The 23,820-nt window shown below is 40.9% G+C and overlaps 1 protein-coding gene across 1 annotated transcript in view; it reads left to right on the top strand.

Moving 5' to 3' along the window:
• Nucleotides 1-23,505, top strand: part of KCNA5 (potassium voltage-gated channel subfamily A member 5) — a 28,910-nt gene extending 5,405 nt beyond the window's left edge. The window contains exons 2-3 of the mRNA XM_075901710.2: nt 19,781-19,912; nt 21,792-23,505. The gene's annotated coding sequence lies outside the window, so the exon portion shown is untranslated. The remainder of the gene's footprint in view (nt 1-19,780; nt 19,913-21,791) is intronic.
• Nucleotides 23,506-23,820: the final 315 nt, after the last annotated feature.

Below are 23,820 nucleotides of genomic sequence, written 5' to 3'. Positions count from 1 at the left end.
ATAGATTATATTTCTGGAGGCGCAGGAATACATAGAAAAAACAGTTTCTTGCCATTTCAACCAGAAAGGACATTGTCTCATCGACTTGATTACCTGCATCCTGCTTCAAAGACCTTTTAAGACTACACTTGAAAGAGAATCCTCTCAACTGTCATTCATGCTTAAATTCGACACTTTACGCCTAGGTCTAAACAAAGACATTAATTATCTTACCCATTACAAAGATAGCTTCCCCAATTATCACCTCTAATATCATTAGCTCACAGACATTTACCTCCCCCCCCCCCCCATCCTCCTTCTATTCTGAAATTTGATTTGTTCTTTTCATATGTGTTCATTCTTTTGATTGTATCCTTTGGTATATATGGTTGTGACAATTTTCTTCCACTATTTGATCTGAGGAAGTGGGTCTGGCCCACAAAAGCTCATCACCTAATAAACCATCTTGTTAGTCTTTAAAGTGCTACATAGTCCTGTATTTTGTTTCAGCTACACCAGACTAACACGGCTACATTTCTATAGCTATTTCACATGCTGAGGTTTTCCACGGTAAAAGGGAAAAGCTGTCAAACATTATTCTTCAGCTATGATTGAAAATATTTGTTTGGCTTGTCTTTTTTAAATGGTCAAGCCTGCATTTTGAACTCAGGGTTGAAAGCTTTTCAGGGAGAAGAGATTGCTGAAGGTTGATGAGGCAGAAAGAGGTAGAGCTTACAAGGTGCTGAGAATTGGAATTTAAGAAGTGCTTAGGCCCTGGTTCACCAAAACATTTAAGTATGTGCTTAAGTAACTTAAGCATTGTATTCAGTACTTACTCAGCTGCTTAAAGCTAAGCATGTGCCCAAATGGGGACTGACAGCCCTTAGTTCCCATTGACTTTAAGATGAAGAATTGAGAATTTTAATCATTTTCAGAAGGTGCTTCACACCTTGAAGACTGGACCTGAAGCCATGTGTTGTGCACCAGGATTATACCTCAAGTTTCTACTTTCCCTATTATTTTCCACTATTCTTATTATAAATGAGAACTTGTGACCCTTGCTCCTGAGTGTGATCCTTCCTCACTCAGACCCTATCATTAAAGTCAGCAATGCTAACCACACTAATTGACTTCACTGGGAGCAGGCTCTGGCATTGACCCACTCCTACATGCAGTGCTGAAGACGTATGAGAAGGAACAAACTGCTATTATTCTACCCCAAAATCCAAAATTACAAAGGTCATGCATTTAAATGACAAATGGAGAAAGTTCATACTGCTTTCACCCGTTTACCAATCATTTCAGGAAGAAAATCTGTACCAGATCCTTACTGGTTTTATGTTAGCTGACCTGGAAAGTAAAACACAAACTAAAACCTCTTTAGACCAATCCAACCCACAAAATGTAAAAGCTTCATTCAAAAGGAATTCAATCAAAGTTGGAAAATAATAGTGGTTGTTGGTCAGGACTTATGGATAATGTAATGCCTTATGGGAGGACCCAGTATCAATGTTCTGCTCTAGTCACTAGAATTGTTATTAATGACTTGCTGTTTGGGACAGGATGATATTGAAAAACATTTGACTTCCATTTTTAAGGTGCTGGTTTGAATCATCCTTTGGGTAACCAGTGCTCAGTCTGGTCACTAACGGACATTTAGGAACACCTAAAACCTGTCCCCCTGCAAATGATAATACAGTACCAGTTCTAGAACCCCATTTAGTCCCTGGCTGTGTCTAGACTGGTAAGTTTTTCCACAAAAGCAGCTGCTTTTGCGGAAAAACTTGCCAGCTCTCTACACTGGCTGCTTGAATTTCCACAAGAACACTGACTTCCTACTGTCTCAAATCAGTGCTTATTGCGGAAATACTATGCTGCTCCCGTTCAGGCAAAAGTCCTTTTGTGCAAAGCTTTTACGCAAAAGGACCAGTGTAGACAGCTCAGATTTGTTTTGCACAAAAAAGCCCCAATTGCAAAAATGGCGATCGGGACTTTTTTGCGGAAAAGTGCATCTAGATTGGCACGGACGCTTTTCCGCAAAAGTGCTTTTGCGGAAAAGCATCCGTGCCAATCTAGACGCTCTTTTCCGCAAATGCTTTTAACAGAAAACTTTTCAATTAAAAGCATTTGCGGAAAATCATGCCAGTCTAGACGTAGCCCCAGAGTACTTTGCCCACAGCAAAAGGGGCAATAACACTTCCTGAGAATGGCCAGGGAGAAAGGAAGCAGTGTTTGCAAGACAGCTGCTCTTCTGCACTGGGCCACTAGTGCTGCATCAGTGCTACTGGACAGTGCCCAATATGATATATAACCTAGGGATCCCTAGACCAACCCCCACAGAGATGGAGCAGCTCAGTCTTCCCGTTCCCTTCTGCTGTCCTGCCCTTGCACACAGCAGCCTCAGGCATTGTGGCTGGGGGAAGTGCAGCCATTGGCTCTGAGTCAGCATTTATGCTCGGTGACCTCGCCATCATTGGATGGATCTACCCGAGCACGCCAAACACATAGGGACAGTTAACGCTGCTTCCAACAGCATTAACAAAACCTCCTTTTGTATGATTTTTGGGCTATGAGTAAGGGATATATTACGTGACTTCGCCTCCCCACCCCATTCTCTCAGGGTACATCTACACAGCAGGGCAAAACTCGAATTAAGCTATGCAACTTCAGCTACAGCAATCATGTAGCTTAAGTCAAAATACTCAATTCGACTTTGGGCGCTGTCTACACAGCAGGAAATCGAAGGAAGAACAGTCTTCCTTCAACTTCCCTTACTCCTCGTGAAATGAGGGTTACAGGAGTCAGAGTAAGAAGCCCTTCTGCTTGACATTATGTTGAAATAAAGGCTTGCATGTAGATGTGCACTATGTTATTTTGGACTAATGTGTAGACATAGCCTCAGGCTGTTCCCTATCATGATTCATGAGCTCTAGAGTATGGATCTTTAAGGCGCTATTCAGGACATTGGTTTCGCAACTCACCCAAAAGATGGATTTTGAATATCGTTTGGCACGTTTGGTAATTTGTGCTTTAGAAAGACCTCAGGCTGTAATAATAGGGTTGATTCAGGTCAGAGTTGAGGTGCTTTGGTGGAAAATGTGATAGAAAGCGTTACTAGCATCTGCTTGCCCCATCTGCTTTAGATTTTTTTTCTACCCCTTATTTTCATGAGGACCAACCTGCCCACCTCACTTAATACAGCTACATTTTTTTAAAATTGAAAAAAGAAATATACTCTATTATAGATTGCAAACCATCAAAATCACTGGGCAAAATCATTCTGTTAAGTATTGTGTGACTCACATAGATAGATAGATTAGATTAGATATAGTACACAAACTGTAGTGATAAAAATAAAATTACAGGACATTTTGGACACAAACCAATAAAAAAGTCTCTAGTCTCTTCAAAAAATCATGGCCAGTCCATAGATCTTCAGAGAACTTGACAAGGAACAAACATCAAATTAAAATACCTTTGAAAATACAGTAATACTCTCACAATAAAAATAAGCATCCCCACCATGTATTTTAAATGTAACACTACTGCCCTATTATGTCCTGTGAGTTTTAAAAAATTAAACTGAAGTAAATTAGCACAATTTGAAGTGCCTATTTCACTCCAGCGTGTTGATCTCTGGAATGATTTCCTCATTTTTTTTTGCTTATGAAAATTATGGCTTTTTTATAGCTCTAAAAATTCAGGTCTGTCTCAGACTGCAACTATGAGAGGTTTAAAAATAAATAAGGAAGAGACTCATATCTCAGAATAGTTGCTTCAGCCTGGCAAACAGTGGCCTTTGAATTTTCTTTAAAGAAACACAGTGTAAACCAGGTACATGATGATTCTTTTCCACCCTGGAATTTAAATATGAAATCTGTGTTGGCTGCCTTATTCTGCATCTATGAAGATTTTGAGTTCAGCCCCTCCACTCTAACCCAATGCACCTACCCATCCTGCAGAGCCAGTCACCCCCAGCCCTGCTGCTCTAACCCAATGCACCTACACATCCCCCAGAGCTAGGCACCCCCATTCTCTCCTGCTTTGACCCAATCCCCCTCTCTCATAACCAGGCACTCCCAGCTGCCCCACTCTAACCCATTCTCCCTCTTCTCCCCCAGAGCTAGGCACCCCCAGCTCCTCTGCTCAAACCCAATCCCACTCCCCCGTAACCAGACACTCCCAGCCCCCGCCCCCCCGTTCTAACCCAATACCTGGGTCTCACTGGAGCCACTGCCGCTGCAGCCATGTGCTTCTTGCTCCAGGTGCTGGCGTACGTGCGCAGAGCGGCTGTGAGTAGTCCAGACGCGTGGCTCTGAACTAGCAAGAGCCACATTTCTTTGAGCAAAAAGCTGCATGTGGCTCAAGAGCCATGTGTTGGCCACCCTTGCTCTAGCAAGTGTTTGCAGTATCAGTCCATTGGTCAGAGGATTTAGCCATATCTTGTATTGCAAAATCCCTTACAAATCTCTGACAATAAATCATAAGTAGAGGTAATTAGAATTCTCCTAGAAATAGAATAAACAATGGGGCTGCACTGATTTTACACCAGCAGAGCTTCTGATCTCCAATAATTCCAGACTTTCAGCAGATCTGTGCAGACAGAAACAGGAATGCATAACTTTATGAAATTCCCTACTGTCATAAATGCATAGGACTTGATCTTCATTCACATCTGCTTTGCAAGTCACTTACTGCAGTGGAGTTACTGCCAAATTACAACAGTATCTGGTGGTTCAAAAAGTTTGCCCAGCGGCACTCCAGAACATATTACCTGTTGATAGCTAGTCCATCTTTGGGTTTATTTAAGCATTTGTTGTTCAACATAATTGCGCAAACTTTGCTTTATACTACCAAAATCCAAAGAAGCACAACTGAAATCCACTGATCTCACTAACACTGTTTTTACATAAATATGATACTGTTAGTTTATGAAGTTATGCTGGATTTACAGAAATGTAAATGAGATCAAAATCAGGTCCCATGACTTCACTGGGATGCTGTTGCTCTGCATTTTTGGCAGTGCAAGGGTAGAATAACTTTTGAAATTCCCTTATCTGGCAGTGGATTAATTATCTTCGTAACAGGCAAACGCTGCATTATCTGAAGAAGATTTCTGTTTTAGTTTAAAGACTGCTGTGTGTGGCGGGCGGTGGGGGTGGGTCTCAATATAGATAATCCAATGAATAAATGCAATGGATTAACCTAAAGGAAGTTTACCAAAAATGTCAAATTATCACAATATAAATCTTGGAACTCCTCTGGGGTATCATCTGCAGGCTTTGGTTTAGTATCACCATGAAATTAGGTACCCAAAGAAGGTAAAAAAGGTTGTAATATTTGATGGCATGGAGGGTGAAGTGAAAGACAAAATCACATTTCTGTGTTTTGGCTGCAACAGGGCATGAAGAATGTCATTTGCTGCCCTGCAGAAAGCAGGGCCAAATTTTGTGCTGTTTTATATCCTATGCTCAGGTGTCTTGATGTACATTTGGCTCCACTGACATTTGCATCACATGCTTCTGTCCCTTCCTACATTTTGAGCAACTCAAACTTTAGTTTTCCCATTAGTGGCAGATGCTTATCTCAAGAAGTTGGATGTTGACTGCCCTGACTGTGCCTCCCCTCCTCTCCCTTACCTCCTGAGGGCACCTTCCTTAAGGCACGTCTGCACTGCAGGGCTAAAGTCGAATTAAGCTATGTGGCTTCAGCTATGTCAATTGCTTGGCTTAAGTCGAAATAGCTTAACTCAGCTTTAAGTGCTGTCTACCCAGCAGGAAGTCGAAGGAAAAACACTCTTCTTTCGACTTCCCTTACTCCTCATCATATATATAGTAGCCCAATGTCTGTGACTCTGTAACGCTGAAATGCTGGCTGTTCCCTCTGGGCGGCGCTGTTGCCTGAGTCACGTCATTCACCTCCCACCGTGGCGCTCGGCTGACAACTGCGCCGCTAAGCCCGGCCACTGCGGGGGAGCAAGCGGCTCAAGTGGCCATTTGGGCTCCGCAGACCCCCGAATAAGAGGCAGAAGGGAGAGGAGAAGAGAAAGAGAGAGAGAGAGACAGACATGGAGGAGTAAGACCCAAAAATCCCATCTTATGATGGGCTATTGGCTAGTGAAATAAGAATTATCATGAGTCACAGTAAGAAGCCCATTATTTTGAAATAACAGGTTTGCTGTGTAGACGTGCACTTTATTTCAAAATACCATGAATTATTTTAAAATAAGCATGCAATATAGACATAGCCCCAGAGAACTAATGTGTACCAATCCGAAGGCCCTCTTCTTTACCACAAAACTTTACCTCACATCTCCCTCAATCCACACCCACCTGTAATCCAGCAGTGGGAGGGAAAGAGGAAAGGGCAGGGAGGCCCATTACAATACGATATATTCCATACAGATAACACATATACAATATAATCTTGATGCTCCAGCCTTCAACAACCAGTACAATGGCAAATCCCCATTACCAGGTTTGCAGTTTGCTTGCACTCAGCTATAACAACGTTGATGGGGGCATTACAAATATGGTGGCTAGGCAGACAATAGTGCAGAAAACTGAGATTCTGCATCAGTGCTGGAAGCAGGCCCAGCAGTGGTGACGTTCCAGGCTGTATGACCAGTAAAATTTAATTACCTACACTAGTGGCTCATCATTTGGTAATCCTCAGACCCCACAAATCCGCACCAAGGTTCTCTTTGCCCTCTGCAGAGTTAGAAGGGATTAGTGAGATTCTGCTCTACTTAACTCTCTTGAGCAAGCTCAAGGCACCTTTATGTCTCTCCCTCCTCCCTCTACTCCCAAGTGAATCTGCATATCCCTTCCCATAGCTAGAAATGCATGTGATTTTTGTGGACAGCTGAAAAGAGATTTGCATTATTGAAACAGCGTAGCCTTGTAATTTCTCGCTCTTGTTAAATGTTTTGGAAATCTGAGGGGGAGTAATTGCAGCAAATTTGTAATGGGAATGAATTTATGGTGGTTTTTTCTTTAGAAAACACTAATTTTTCAAGGCATAGAAGGGTTATTTAAAGATGAGGAAAGTTAATTTGAAAATTGTTTATTATTAAACAGTGAAATTGTGGAATTTTCAGACTGCTTGCCAAATGATTAATTCAATAATAAATGATTATTTAGAAAAACATGATCAGTCTGAAAAGAGATTAATAATAATTATGACAATAATAATAATTAATAATCACCCAGTTTTTGCATAGCACTTTTCATCTATATATCTCAAAAAGACTTTTGCAAAGGAGGCCAATATCACAATCACCTTTTTACAGATGGGGAAATGGAGACACAGAGCGGCAGCACAATTTTGGCTAAGGGAGGATGGTCTGGAGAAATGAGCTTATGGTTGGAAACTAGCAGGCCCTGAATTCCAACTCTGCCACTGCTTCATTTTGAGGCCATGGGCAAGACCCTTTGAATTTCTTGCTCAGTTTCCCCATATTTAGTTATATTGACCAATGTATCTCTCTGGAGTGTTGTGAGGTGGCACTGGTTCACCAATCTTTACTGGCAATGGGTAAAGTGCCATGTAAGTGCTATTGTTGAATTCACAAATGTTACATATTATTAGTAGCTGTGGTTGTTTGTTTTTTTTTCAGATTATTCTGTTGCTTTTTACATATAGTTAATGTAGAATGAACTTGACTGGTTATTTACATGGTCTGATTTTGGTTTTACTTAAATGTTGGCCACTGAACCCTTTGCCATTGAATTAAAACTTTATTAAGCAGCTACTATATGGAGGGGAACGGACAGGAAAAAAGATATAGGAGATGTGCAGGGGAAATGTAATAATAGCAAAGGTATAGTAGGATCAAAAGTGGTTGGCTCAGAAGTGAGCAGAGAAATCCTACAGAAAGGCCTAGAAGCCTGACGGATTTCAATAGGGTGCTCAAACTAACTAATGGCTCACGTCAATACTGCAGGGAAGCCTCAAAATTAGTCCGAGGCCGGCCTCAAAATTAGTCCGAGCCTCAAAATTAGTCTAATGTAGACTTGCTATCTCGATTTAGAGCCCCAGATGGAATAACTTAGAATGGCCCTGGGGAGGGGCTATTTCAAAAAAACAGAAGTGGAGCATCTACACACACTTTATTTCGAAATAGGTATTTTGGAATAGGAGTTATTCTTTTTAGAATGTGGTTTACAGAAACTGGAACAAGCCGTCTGTTATTTCGAAATTATTTCGAAATAATGGAATTGCTGTGTAGACTCTTGCATAGTTATTTTGGAATAACAACTATTATTCCGAAATAACTTTGCTGTGTAGACACACCCTTAGATGGCTAATAGGAAGAGTGGATGTGTTAGTGTGGGGAGGAGGGTGTGTAGTGACCAAAGCCTGTGTATTCCACATGCTTGACATGCAAAATGTCTAGAGAGCAGATATTTCATGTTTCCATATTTATTTCATGCCCTGAGCAAAAGTTACAAGAGGATTAGTTCCAAAGCAATTATATCCAGTGGGGTCCCAAATTAGTCAACGTAATCATCTAGGGGTATGTCTACACTACCACCCTAGTTCGAACTAGGGTGGTTAATGTAGGCAATCGGAGTTGCAAATGAAGCCCGGGATTTGAATTTCCCAGGCTTCATTTGCATATTGCCAGGTGCTGCCATTTTTCCACGAGGAGTAACGGTAGTTCGGAATAGGAAGCCTAATCCGAACTACCTAGTTCGTGCCGCGTGTAGCTGCGGGCACGGAGTCTGAACTAGCGGACGTTTAAAAATGGTGGCGCCCGGCAATATGCAAATGAAGCCCAGGAAATTCAAATCCCTGGCTTCATTTGCAACTCCGGTTGCCTACATTAACCACCCTAGTTCGAACTAGGGTGGTAGTGTAGACATACTAGGAGAGATGATTGGTGCACAGTATACATGCCATGGCATTGCACTTCTCCCCTTTTTGGTGAGGACTCCTCCAGCCAGAGGCACACTTGCTTAGATGTCTATTTTTAATTCCAGGACTGGGTCTTGATGCCTCATACACAGTTTTTCCCTATATTCAGTAATACACATCCACGTGGAGGAATCAGGCCTTAATAAAGGGCTCACATAAAATCCGTTGTTCGTAAATTAAAACCTCAGAGTTCTTGTTGCAGGTTTTCAAACTGCATTGCCACGACTGTGTCATCGTAAGGTCCAAAAATATGATTTCTCGGTATTATTGGAAAAAAGCTGATAGACATGAGCCAGTATAACATACTTTAAATTTGTTTTCCTTTTTAAAAGCAGTTTGTGATTTTTTTCAATCTAATGTACATCTGATGTTAGACTTCCTGCATGAGAATAGTTACAGTGAGGTTGACATTTTTAGAAATATGTGCAAATGGAAAATATCCTGTGAGAGCTGCCAATAACATTCTGTGAAGTTTTAGTCTCCCATGAATAGAAAACATGATATAGGTACATTTTCTGAAAAGGAATCCCGCTAATGAAGTTGTTTCACTCACGTGTATGTAGTTCTTGCCTTCTTTATTTAGGGAAAGAGTGAAATGAATTCTGGAATATCTGGTATATTAATAAGGATACATTCAATTCCTTTTTCTTCCCAAAGGATAAGCAACCAACCTTGCATTTACTTCCCAGAAGGAGAAAAAAATACGTGTGCTGTAAAGGACTATAGTGAAAATAGAATTTTTTAAGGTTTAACCCTGATGTCAGTGAAAAAAATGGTTAATACTGTTCTTGTATCTAATTCACCATTGCATTACTCCAGTTTTATGCTGGTGTAATTGGAGAACACCAGCATAAAACAGGCCTAGCACAGAGGAAATCAGGTCCATGGCCTTTTATTATTCAAGGGAAAACTAGAATTATACGAATGAATGTGGCTAATTAATAGTATTGGGCATGTTAACAAATTTTATAGGCTTCCCAGTGTGCTCTTTTAATTACCCTATTAAATCAACTATGGAGTTACCATATAGCAGCATTTTACACTGAGCAGGCAAAATTCTGCTGTCAATGACAGACATGACACCCAATCAGAATTAATGGGGTTGCACATGGAGTAAGTCAGCACAGAACTCAGTTCAAGGGATTTGTACTGGGGCATCCTGAGACCGGATTTTGGCCCACCATTAGCATATGCTAATGACTTGTGATCTCACTCCTATAGGTAGCATTGCAGAGTAACAGTGAAAAACATCATGTTGGCGTTCCAGAAAACAATCATAGGGAATCAAATAGAGCTCCTGCTGATTTTTCTTTCCCATTTCTCTTTTGCAATGCAACAAACACTGATTAGAGGAAGGTTACAAAGTACCAATGGGAAATAGGGTATAATACTGGAAAATAATAATGCTGCATTAAGATAGTTCCTTCCCTCCAGTGATTCCAGAGCCTTTTACAAACATTCAGGTCATATCCACAATACAGATAAGATCGAAGCAGCCGCAGTCAATCTTCTAGGGATTGAGTTAATGGGTCTAATGAAGACACGTTAATTTGAACTGAGAGGGCATTCCTGTTGGTGCCAGTGGTCCTGCTTTCACAAGGAGCAAGAGAAGTCAAAGGGAAAGTGTTCTCCCTTTGACTCCCTGCAGCGCGGATGGTGCCAAAATTCGAATTAAGATACTTCGACTTCAGCTACGCAATGAATGTAGCTGCCATTGTGTTCCTTTATTTGAATTTATCCCCTAGTGTATGTATCTTATCTCAAAACTATTTCAAAATAGCTTATTTTGAAATTTGGTGCATCTACACAGTGCCAAATTTTGAAATAACACTCTATTTCGAGCCATCCCTTGTACGACAACGTTTACCAGGATGCCGAAATAGCATGCCCGTTATATATTTTGAAATAATGAGCAGCTTGTGAAGACGTGGGGTAGCTATTTTGGGATACCTTTGATATCCCAAAATAGCCATGCAGTGTAGACATACTCTGGGTGTAGGTGGAAAATAGGTCCCCAGGCACCTGGAGTGAGGCAGCATTGCATGTAGCCAGAGGCATAAACGTAGATACGTTGGGAACTTTCATTGCAAAAACTTAGCCACAGAGTGAGTTTAGATGCCTTCAGGGTTTGGTGTGAGTTTTGAGAATCTCATTGGAGTGTAAAAAGGCTTTACATACCTAACTTTGAGGTCTAGGTACCTATGTACCTTTGTTATGTGGGCTTAACTGAATAAGAGATTCTCAGAGTGGTAGCAGTGTTAGTCTGTAACTTTAAAAACAATGAGTAGTCTGATTGTTTCATATCTGGATCTTGATTACATAAATAGGGGGAAAATATCTGCCCATGGTCTTTCTTTGTACCTTCATGCTCTGCTTAATCCTCTGGTTATATATCTTGAAAATTTTGATACATGTTTTTTTTGTTTCTGGAAAAAATACCATTGTTTCCTTGAGTAAGTACAGTGAAAACAATGCATTCACACATGCCTCATTTATACAGTCAATTTACATGCTATATACCAGAATGCATTTGGACGCAGCCACGGTGTTTCATGTGTGTACTGGGAACCACTTGCAGCCCTCAGGGTTATAAATTATTACTCTCAAAGGTGACTGCCTTAAAAAGAAAAAATGATAATTGAAAAGGCATTCTTTGAGCCACACCCTCTGATATTAAATAGAAATGTTGGCATCAGAATTACCACTAGGGGGAGGGAATGGGGTCTTCCATGCTGAACAATGGGGCACTCCAGGGAGAGGGCTGGGGGCCGACTGGCTCTGCTTAAGCGTAAGGGAGCACATGACAAAGGATGGCTTCCCTTTCTTCTCCCGCCTTCCTCAAAAACAGCCACCTAGGGCAACTCAGGAGAAAGGAGAACTAAACAGAAGAGGAGAATCAATAACTAGTTACAACTCTTTGAGTCCTAGAGCAGGTTAGAGCAACCCAGGCATTGCTCTAACTTGTTTCTGGGAGCCAGATATGCTTTCTCTGTGTCCACACTCCCACTTTGGGGATATATTCAAATTATGTTCCAGAACAGGGCAAAGTATCAGCCCTGCAGTATTAATCATTGCCCTTTGACCTTTTGGAAACAATAATTTTGCCCTCTGTCTGGTATAATACTCACAGAACAGTCAGACCTGAATGATCCAGGTCAGTTTACATAATAAGCTTGCACACAGAGCCTTCACAATTTACTCAGAGCTACCTACCAATTATTGGTAGATGCTTAGGACTGGCTAATAAATAGCTTTTAAAAATAATGCAGTAAGCACACAGGCTAAAAGCCAGAGATGTGTATGTCAATGTTCTGCCAAATGGGCCTTATTCCCAGAGTTGATATGCAATGAAATAATTGGAGCTGGAAATGTATTTTGGTCATTGCCATAATCCAAAGAATCCACCTTTGAATTTCGATGTCAGACCTTATGCACTATGGTGGTGAGTGCTATCAGAAATATTCTTAAAAAATACATAGATTAGATTAGATAGATGTGCAGTATGGACTCAGTGTGTTGCATTACTATTATCCATTTAGAGTTTCCTATCTGTATGCTACAACAACTTCCATCATAGAGATGAAATCTCGGCATTGGGTGTAACATTTTCAAAAGCCTTAAGAGCCTAAGGTTCTAAGTGTAGATGGGAACACTTAGGAGAGTTAATCTGAATTAACCAAAAATGTGAATTTTAACTAAATATGTTAAACTGGATTAAAATCCTACGTTGATATTCTCATTTGAAATAAAAGTGGATTTAATTCAGTTTAGTTTAATGTGCTTTGGAATTGAATTAAATTAAACCTAATTAAGGATACTTTTTCGAACTGAGTGTGTTCACACAGGGCTTAATCCGGTTTTACTAATCTAGTATAATTATACTGGAATTGAAACACAGGGGCTACGTCTACACTGGCCCCTTTTCCGAAAGGGGCATGCTAATTTTACAGGTCGTAATAGGGAAATCCGTGGGGGATTTAAATATCCCCCGCGGCATTTAAATAAAAATATCCGCCGCTTTTTTCCGGCTTTTAGAAAAGCCGGAAAAGAGCGTCTACACTGGCCCCGATCCTCCGGAAAAAAGCCCTTTTCCGGAGGATCTTTTATTCCTTTGAAGTAGGAATAAAAGATCCTCCGGAAAAGGGCTTTTTTCCGGAGGATCGGGGCCAGTGTAGACGCTCTTTTCCAGCTTTTCTAAAAGCCGGAAAAAAGCGGCAGACATTTTTATTTAAATGCCGCGGGGGATATTTAAATCCCCCGCGGATTTCCCTATTACGACCTGTAAAATTAGCATGCCCCTTTCGGAAAAGGGGCCAGTGTAGACGTAGCCAGGTTGAATCTCTCTGATCCGGCACTTTATGGTCTGACAACATCCATGGTCTGGTATGATTTTAATTAGCCTGATGTCCACTTATCATGGGTGTGGCCAATTTTCCCATGGTTGCTTATAGTTTTTTTTTACAGCCCCAATTGGTAATGCTGCTAGAAAATATAAACCTCTCATGCTCTGGCAAATTCTCTGGTCAGGTCCCGAGAGTGCCAGACTTGAGAGGTTCAACTTGTACCTGAACAGTTCTTCAATAATTGGTCCATGTAGACCCTGCTATTGCTCACTAATAGTTTCCTAGTTCACTTTTTAAAGTAGTGCTGTTAGGGTTGCATTATAGTGCTTGATGTGCAAACATACGATAGCTGTCATCAAAGATCACGGGCTCTATAGGCAAACATTGACTGGCAAGTAAAACCAATCTTTGAAGGTATGAATATTTCAACTGTTGTTTTCCCATTGACTTCTGTGAGAGCCAGACAGGGCCTCAGCATGCCTCTGAACTAGCTGCAAGATGAGAGAGCATTTTGGAAAAGGCTGGAGGCAATATAATTATTATTCATTGTCAACTCTAAAGCAAAGTTGTGATTCAGTCTGTATCTACACTGTCTAGAAAGACATCACATGAAATTATTATATAAGGCCTGATGTCACTGCCAGTGCATAATGTTTAACCTGGAAAATAGAACTGCACAAGGAGTTCTAAGTCAAGTGGTGCTTTGTACTTTCCTTATGAAGTGAATCTGAAAGCTTATCGGAAATGATTTGATATTGCAGTGCACCATAATACCACAGTATAAGAGGATGTTAAGAAGTATTTTGAAGGGTACCAGAAATAACTATAGGAGCAAACATGTCAGTTCAGATACATTCATTCGAAATGAACTCACTGTATCAAACAAGAAGGCTGGGATTTTTAAAGGCACTTTATATTGGCATAAGTGTGCTCCCCTGAAGCCAGCAGAAGTTCATTGATTTCAGTGGGTGCAGTTAGGCTAATGCTGAAAGCTTTTGAAGATTTCATCCTAAACATTTTCTTCATTCTTGTTTTTACAGTGATTGTCTATATCACAGGGATGAAGCAAAAGTGCAGGCACTGGAGGCTGTACAGGGAATTCATACATTTTGTCGATGTTCTCCTCCCAAAAGTAGCAAGACTCAGATATTCTCTCTTTGTTCCTCCTTAACTTTTCTTTTAATATAGTTGGAAAAATGTAGAGCTGTGTCTATCAGTCTTCAGTGATGTGCCCTGCTATTTTTAGATCCTTCCAAGACTTGTAGGGTTTCATGATGCTTTTTGAACAGCAATAATAATAGTAATCAATAATAAATAAATGCCCATCTATGCACACAGCATGGTTGCATCACATCTCATTTTGTCGAGTATTTCTTTGGTGTACAGTCAACCATGATCCAATTTGCAAATGACACCAAAATTGAAAAACAACTCATCCATGTCTAATTCACGGGGTGCTCTCATGTTTGTTTGAGACAATGGATTATTAAAAAGGTTCAATTCTCTGGCTATTAGATTTCATTCAATATAAAATATAGGGTAGCAGAGTGCCTCATGTGGAACATAGGACATATCATACTGGGTCAGTCCAGTGGACAATCTAACCCATCTAACCCAGAACTCTATCTCTGACAATAGCCAGTAAGTCTATGTCTAGACTGCAGTGCTTTTCCAGGATACCGCATCCAAGGAGTGCATCTGCTTTTTCACAATTTTTTTTGAAAAAGTGGACATGCTCTTTCACCATCCCTGTAAACCTCATTTTATGAGGAAGAAAGGATGTGTTGAAAAAGGACTTTTTTCCAAAATTTGGCGCCATGTAGTCATGCCAAATTTTGGAAAAGTCTCTTTCGACAGTAAAGTGAAAAAAAAGACACAATTTGCGTACTGCAAATTGCATTTCTTTTTCTAATTTATCTTTGCAGTGTAGACCTAGACTTAGTCTCCTCTTGTTCTCTAATAGCCAGAGAATAGCATAACCCCCAAAGAACAAAATTTTATATCCCTTCCAAATGTTTTAACATTGATTTTGATAATTCTGGGCGTCAATCCCTTTTTGAACTTTGTCACATTCTTGGCCTTAACTACTCCTTGTGGCAGTGAGTTCCACAGATTAATTCTCCTTTGTATGAACAAGTATTTCCTTTCATTGATTTTGAGTTTTACACCTTTTATTTTGATTGAATCTCCCCTTGTTCTTGTGTTCTTATGTTATAAGACAGAGATAGCGGAAGCTTCCAATCTACTTTATTTAGGAAAAACTTTAAAAAACAACAGATAGTCTAGCAGCACCTTAAAGACTAACAAAATATGTAGGTGCTACTAGACTATTTCTTGTTTTTAAAGTTTTTCCTTTTACAGATTAACTCGGCTACCCCTCTGAAGCTTTTCTCTCCGACATGTTAGCCTTGTTAACCATTTATCTGACCGGTTTTTCCCGAAGTGAGTCTTTTTTATCTAAAGGCTCTGTAGCCACGGAGCCTCACAGCTCCCATTGGCTCAAATTCACTGTTTTCAGCCAAAGGGAGCTGCTGGAAGCGGTGGCCTGGGCCATGCATGGTGGAGGACCCAACACTTTGTGTTGACAGGATCAGTATTATTTTACATGGGTAATCCCTGCATTTTCTGACAGAGTGATGTTCCAGTTTTGGTTCCTGATTCACAGACACAGCACCCGATTCTGATGCTCCCTTCACTATGGAGTTTCCTCAGGACCAGGGAGAGATGATGTCACAGAGCTATTACTCCCATCTCCCAGGCTGTGTCTAGACTACATGCCTCTGTCGGCAGAGGCATGTAGATTAGACAGATCGGCAGAGGGAAATGAAGCCTCGATTAAAATAATCGCGGCTTCATTTAAATTTAAATGGCTGCCCCGCTCTGCCGATCAGCTGTTTGTCGGCAGATCTGGGCAGTCTGGACGCGCCGCGTCGACAAAGAAGCCTTTCTTGATCGGCACAAGTATGCCTCGTGAAACCAGGTTTTCCTGTGCTGATCAAGAAAGGCTTCTTTGTCGACGCGGCGCGTCCAGACTGCCCAGATCTGCCGACAAACAGCTGATCGGCAGAGCGGGGCAGCCCTTTAAATTTAAATGAAGCCGCGATTATTTTAATCGAGGCTTCATTTCCCTCTGCCGATCTGTCTAATCTACATGCCTCCGTCGACAGAGGCATGTAGTTTAGACGTACCCCCAGAGTGCTAGGTCAGATCTACTCAATCTAGTTCTCCTCCATGCCTGGAAGTTGAAAGGCGGTTTTTGGTTACAAAACTTGCCAGTGTAGACAAGGCCTCAGGTTTTGGTGATATAGTTGATGAATTAGGGTATGTCTACACTAGCCCCCTAGTTCGAACTAGGGAGGCTAATGTAGGCATTAGAAGTTACAAATGAAGCCCGGGATTTAAATATCCCTAACTTCATTAGGATGTTCCCAGGCGGTTGCCATTTTTGGAAACTGACTAGCCTGGAAGAACTGCCCGCGTCTACACGCGGCAGAGAAGGGTGATTCCGAAATAAACCCCTTAGTTCGAATTACCAGTTAAACTTCATGGAATGGAATGAGGTTTAACTGGTAATTCAAAGTAAGGGGTTTATTTCAGAATCATCCTTCTCTGCCGCGTATAGATGCAGGCAGTTCTTCAGGGCTAGTCAATTTCCAAAAATGGCGACCGCCTGGGAACATCCTAATGAAGCGCGGGATATTTAAATCTCACGCTTCATGTGCAATTTCAGTTGCCCTCATTAGCCTAGTTCGAACTAGGGGGCTAGTGTAGACATACCCTGACTCTTGTTGGAAACCTGTAAGAAAGACTGTTGGTTTTCCCTCTGTAACCAACAAATATACTCTGCTGTGGTCCTTCATGTACCATGAAATTGCCATTGTATGATATATGGATGTCAAATGACTTGGTCAAAACTGGCCAATGAGAGATAGCAACTGAGTCTGGGCTAAGAGTCAAGACCCTTTAGGTTTGCCTTAACACCTAAGGAATGACATCCTAGTTACATCTTTCCTAAGCTGCCTATTTAAAACCTCCTTTCAAATGAGAAAGACAAACCAGTTAGTAGACAGAGAAACATCTTTGGTACCAAAACTAGGAGTGAGAGAACTACCTCTAGGACTGACCTAAAATAGGAACGGTCCTTAAGAAACACATTATTATGACTCACAATAATTTATTGTCAGGTCCTGATGCCTCAACTTCATTGCACTTTCATATGACTCAGCAAAAGGGTAGGGGGAATAGGAAACTGATTATGGCTCCCTGATTCTTGGCGCTGATAGATGTCACCCTGGCACAGGTGAAAACAATCTAGGGCCGCTCCAGCTGTTGCCAGATGGCTATGTTCCCTAATGGTCCATGCATCAGTAGAATCAGAGATGGAGTACAGTATATTTTGCCCATGCTGCCTCCCTCTTCCTACACTGTGGTTGAGTGGATGGGATGGGTCTAGCACAAGGTCTCAGTACACAGCTCTGTGACAGCTGAAAGACACCCCCTTGCCAGGCGAATTCACAGCAGTGGCCAGAGTGGCTGCTCTGCAGCCCTTTTGCACGTCTCGGATGGTGGGAAGAGGCTGGGGTGCTTAGGAGGATTTAGCAAGATATTGTCCGAGTCCCACTCAAATTGCACAGACTCCAGACCAACTGAGTTAAAATATACCACTTCAAAACAAATGAGCTACAAGCTCAGGGACAACATAGGCTCAAGGCAAGAGGTTAAAGCTCACTATTGCTGAATAGTGTCTCTGACCGGGGTTCAACAAATACAGCCTGTTTCTGATTTGATCCAGTCATATCCAGATACTGTCCTGCTGCAGCTGCGACTGAACATTCACAGGCACTGACAGCAGGATGTTGTGCTGCTTTGACAGCTCTGCCCCTTCTGGGGGAACCCTTCGATTCCCATTAGCTTTCCCGCAAAACAAAACAAAACAAACAAAACAAAACAAAACCAGTCTTTAAAATGGCAACAGGTTTCATTTCAGGTCAGTAACCACAACCTCTTCCAGTGTCTGCTTCAGGCTTTCTGCAACTGGGGAAAATGGTGGGAGGCAGAGACATGACTGGTGTGCAGAGGATACGCTTCTGCATTCAAGATGCCCTATTATTTGGACTGAAGGACGACCCTGACATTTGAATGTGGGGAGTATGAGTAAGCCTTCAGTCTTCTTTCCCTCGTGTGCACGCCCACTCCCCCTAGCCACTCAGTCATACACTGGCTTTGGGCTGGGTGAGGGAGTAGAATGGGGGGACAGAACGGGTGGCCTGAGGTAGCATCAGCATGTAGAGCAGTAAAGTGTCTCTGGCAGCGCAGACTGCTTGGTACTGCTGTCTGACTGTCTAATTCACCATCATCAGGGCACCTAGAAGGGCCTGCTGAAAATTGAGCTGACAGGAAATTACACTTGCTAGAAGACTAATGGATGTGCAGAGAACAGAATGTAACTTTCATGGTAGCACAATGTGCTTTGGCCTCTCCTCAAGAAGGTTTTTGTGGGTGTCTGTGAGAACAGGCATGAAAGATTGAGAGAGAACAGAGACTCAAGGGATCTGACTGGGAGCACTGGAAGGATGAAGCAATTAGCACAGACTGGTGCATATCTGTGCCACCTCAGCAGCAGCGCAGAAAAGGAATTGCAACTCAGAGAATCCCATAGCCTCTCTTGATACCCCTTGCTTCAGGGCTAAGTTACTTCCTATTCCAGAGCTCCATAACAGAGGCAGATGACTTCCTGTCGATACCAGCTCCAGAGTCATTTACGTTCCACCGGTTCATGCCATGCAGGGAGTGGAGCCAAGGCTTCTATGTCTTCCTGTCCCTCTTTGCTCCCACCCCACCCACATGACTGCAGTGGGAACAGTGGCCATATGGAGCTTGCTTTCCCATTCCATCACAAGCAGCAATGTGGGTTGGAGGGAAGCGTAGAGGAGGTTTTATGCCCCAGTGTAGCCATGGAAGGTTGGACTACAATCTGGCTCCAAGAGAGACAAGAGAGGAAGAAGCCATGTATGGACTGAGAAGGGGTTACTAATACTACACATGCTATTCCAGACCAGGTGGTATCATTGATTTATATTCAGCATTATAATATTTCCAGTTTATGATTCTCATCTCATTCTTTATACATAATGGTAGCTTTTTTTAAGCACAGCTCTTCACTGAACTGTCTACACTTGACACCCAGATTGCTGTCTTAAGCTGATACAGCTAATTTAGAAGCTTATAAAGTTTATGAGCCATTTAAGTTTTCCCTTCCAGTGTACATTATTTTGCATTTATCCACTGAATTTAATTTTCCTATTGCACAAGGCTTCTGAAATGTAGGTTACCCATGTGATGGTCTTTCTGTAGTTGTATTATCTTCCTGCCGTAGGCATTGCTATCATCTATGTTCCTACGTGTGGGCACCTAGCTAATAAACTTAATCAGTGTCATATCCCCAGTGAATGCTGACAACAGCTTGCTAAACAGACTGATCCAGCCACAGTAATTGTGATGCCATGTTATAGGTGACCTTGCATTTTTTTGTTCTCTAGAGGAACCTGGAGCAGACACTGTGGTGCTGTCTTTGAGAAGGCTTCCCAGGGCACAGCAATCCATGGCACACCCAATGAGACACAGTACTGGGATGGAAACACCAGTCTGGGGAGGGTGTGAATCATGAGCTGGTGAGTGAAAGAGACAGCAGGATAAAAATAACGGAATGCAGTATGATGTTGAATGTTAATCTGTTATGTTGAATTATAATGACCTCCTGAGGTCTCTTCCAGCCCTAGGATTCTATGATTCTATGATTATCTTTGCTCGTATTAGCCACAATACTACTGAGCACTGCTGTGCATAACACAGATTGTTATTTACTATTCTGAAAATATATGGGTTAGGATGCCAGATTGGGCAGTTCCCCATAATACCTGTTTTTAGGGCTGATTGAAAAAAATATTTTTTTTCCAATGGAAAATGCTTTTTCAAACAGTTTGGATATTTCTGTATGAATTTTTTGCATCATTCAAGATTTCCAGATTTTGGACAAAATAATTTGAAATGCAAAAAAAAAAAAATCATTACAATTTGAACTGAGAAGAATGAAAATGAAATATTTTCATTTCCCTTTTTTTTTTTTACCCCTTCCTCCTTCTTTTCTCTCCCTTTTCTAGGGGTAAATAAATGGCCAGATTTACTTTTATGTTCTTGCCAAGATAAACACCGATAGAAAACTTAAAGGCCACTGCATATAGGCACTAAGTGCCAGATTTTAAAAGATGTTGAAGTGCCTGACTCCCAATTAAATCAATGGGAGTTAGAGTCCAAATCAGATTTCGGGACGGGGGTTAGGCCAGCACTGAATGATAGTGAAAACCCACTGTTTGCTTGAAAAAATGCCCAAAATATTCTGTACTTTTGATTAAATCAATGGACTTTAGGTGTCTAAATATCCTTGAAAAATTGTCCCTACATGCCTTACACCCGTTGGTTTCAATGGGAGCTAGGTGTTTAGGTGCTTATCTACATCTTTAGGGGCCTTTGTAAATCTGATTCTTCTGGCTGGACTAAATCTTACTGAAGTTAATGGGAAAATGCCCGTTGACTTGAATGGTCTTTGTATGAAGTCCTTGTGCTATATTAGCATTATTGGTTGTGTGGCATAGTTGCCCCTCAGTTGAATAACAAAATGTTGGCCTTTTCTATACTGCAAGAATGCTTCTCACTTCCTTGAAAGGACAATGGGGTATCGGGAAGAAGGTCCTCATGGGGATTTCCTCCTCAAAACCTCGCAGGAAGGATTAATGGCGGTCCACTACAGTTTAGTCAGGAAATCAGGCCCTGATTCTGCATCATTAAAGTCAATGGGAACTTTGGCATTGGCTTCAATGAGCATAGATTCACACCCACGGTCATCTTTGCTACCAAATAGACAGGTCCTGGATTTGAAGTTCAGCCATTTTGAATTAACCCGGTTGGTGGGGCTTCATTTTTTTTAACAGGAAGAAAGGATATTTTTTATTTTATGTGGAGTAAATTCAAAATGAACAAAACTGTATTTTTCGTCAACTTTCTTAACATAATTTTCCTCTGGGCTCTAATGGGAATGTGGAAATTTTCAGCAAAAACAGCGAAGACTTGCAAAAGTGAGAGGCTAGTGAAATCTGGGGTTTATAAGGCAAGACTCTGTATTCTTATCCATCACTTCCTCTAATTATGAATGCTCTACTTACCATTCACAATGCTACATTATTGAAAATGTAAATTTACCTGTCTGTAAATATTCTCCTCTTCCTCCCCTTCTCTTAGCTTCCTGATGAGATAGGACATGTACCCAGCCTCTTGGGTTGCTGAAATTTAGACAGGGAGAGAGTGACCCTTGTCTTGCAAACACTGATGCACGTGCTTAATGTGAAGCTTGTGTGCCTGTGTTGCCAGGACCAGGTTTATGTTTGTGAGCAAAATATTTTTCTTCCCTTCTAATCTTTTTACATATGACTTATGTGGTTGCACTAAGAAGAAACCTTCCTGAATAATCCTTTCTATTTCTATTTTCTTTTTCAGAGGCTGAATGAGAAGCTATTTAGGACATCTTTTTATAATATTTTTGACTGATCTTGAGTTGTTCTTTTTAATTTATACTGACACCTGCTTAGCTCATCATTTTTGGCATATTATTTATTTTTATTTCAAAATTTGTAAAACAATCATTAATTTTTTATTCATATTTATGTGAGGGGAAAAAAGGAAGTAATTGTAATTCTGATTTGACATCTTTGGAACAAAGATTGGAGGTAGGAAAATGTACAACTGCCCTTAAAGTCAGTGGAAATCAGTTCATTATAAATGGTAATTTGGCCAAGACAACTGGTGATTTGTAAATGCAGAGGTAGCTGTATTCATTGCATGCACAAATGTAGGCATGTAATTGAGCATACAGTCCTGCAAATGATCTATCTACTTTTCTGAAAATGTTACCCTAGAAATCTAACTTACTAGTATAGGAGACAAAAGTAATTTCTTTCTTCTGTGAAATCTGTCTATGCAACTGTACTGAATTAAAAGAATTATCCAACAGGAAAGTCAGGAATGGTTTCTGGAGGCACTGATACATTATTGATTTGCTCTTAAAGGACAGCAAAATAATGGAATATTATAATCTGTGATTCTGCCACTCCTGATCTAAGCCATATCTCTGTGTCTGGTATGCATCCTAAAGACTGAAACTGTAGTTGCTTGGTAGAGGACTGGCTGCTTTTCTCCTGGTGTCATGCTGCAGTAAAAGGACATTGGGAAGAAATTCAGAGAAATGCAGGTAGCCAGACCCCTTTGCTTCTTGTTCTCATACCCTCTTTGGATACGAAACTCTGTTGGAAGCTTTTCCCCTGCATACATTGCTTTGGAGTTGCCCAGCTTTATTTATGTACTCCCTTCCTTACTCCGCTTATATAGATGTGTTCTCATTGGTTGTATTCCTCAACTCAGATGTTTGGAAATCTGTTCTATTGGCGTGCAGGGGAGATTCTCTTAGGCTATGTCTACACAGCAGCATTATTTCAGAATAACTGACATTATTCCAAAATAATATAGTCGGTGTCTACACATAAGCAGTTATTTCGTATATAATGTCTAAATCATTTTAAGCTGGAGGGCTGCTTACTCTGACCCCTGTAACCTCGTTGTAAGAGGAGTAAGTGAAGTTGGGGGAAGAGTGCTTTTTCTCGAAATAACTGCAGTGTAGACAAAAGTCTAAATAAGCGCCAAAAGTTGAAATAAATTTAGCTCTGCCATGTAGACGTGCTCTTACAGAGAAGCTTTTCTGCATTAGAAGAAGACAGGAGTCTGAAGAGCCACTTTTGATCTCATTCTCAGATATAGAGAAATACGTCAGTGACTGCTATTTTGGATTTTGTATGGAAATATGTGAATGATTGTCTCTAATTCTTTGTTTTCCTTCCACTAGTGCTGTTCTTTGTCAAAGTCTTGCATAGTGTAGGGAGATTATTGAAGTATCATTTATTTCTGCCTTTTTTGACATTCATTTTCTGTTATTTTGTATTTTTAAGATGTGAAGTCTCTGGGTTTACTATGTTAAATCTTAGCTCAAAATACTGTGCATACAGGTCTAGTACCCATCTGAAGGGTAGTCTTAGTTTTTGTGTGGCTTTGACTTGAATACATTCCCAACTTTCTTTCTGTTAATATTGGTATTTTGGGAAATATGCACTGCCTGTATTTTTTCTGCCTTTTGTCCCATCTCGTAATTCAATAAAAAATGTTTTCCTCAGAAGTATGTTATTTACATAGTATAGAAACAAAATCTTTGTAGGTGCGCACTGAATATATCTGCCATGAGTAGGTGTTCTTCTGATGTGGGATTTGAGAGGGTGCAACTATATCAGTGAAGGGGTAAATTAATTCCTACAACAATAACTATATCATATTGCTTATGTTGAAAAGATTTTTTCAAAGGCATCTGTTTCTTAAAATATTGTACACCACGGGCTATATTCAGAGCTAATATAAGCAGATGCAAATCAATGGTGTTGAGCCCATTTACCCTAGGTCTAATTTGGCCTCATGTGTATATCAT

This window comes from Pelodiscus sinensis, chromosome 1, assembly GCF_052426305.1.
Source record: "Pelodiscus sinensis isolate ZL-2025 chromosome 1, ASM5242630v1, whole genome shotgun sequence".
Taxonomy (NCBI): domain Eukaryota; kingdom Metazoa; phylum Chordata; order Testudines; family Trionychidae; genus Pelodiscus; species Pelodiscus sinensis.
Note: the sequence above shows the minus strand (reverse complement) of the source record. Positions and strands in the feature narration are given on the sequence as shown.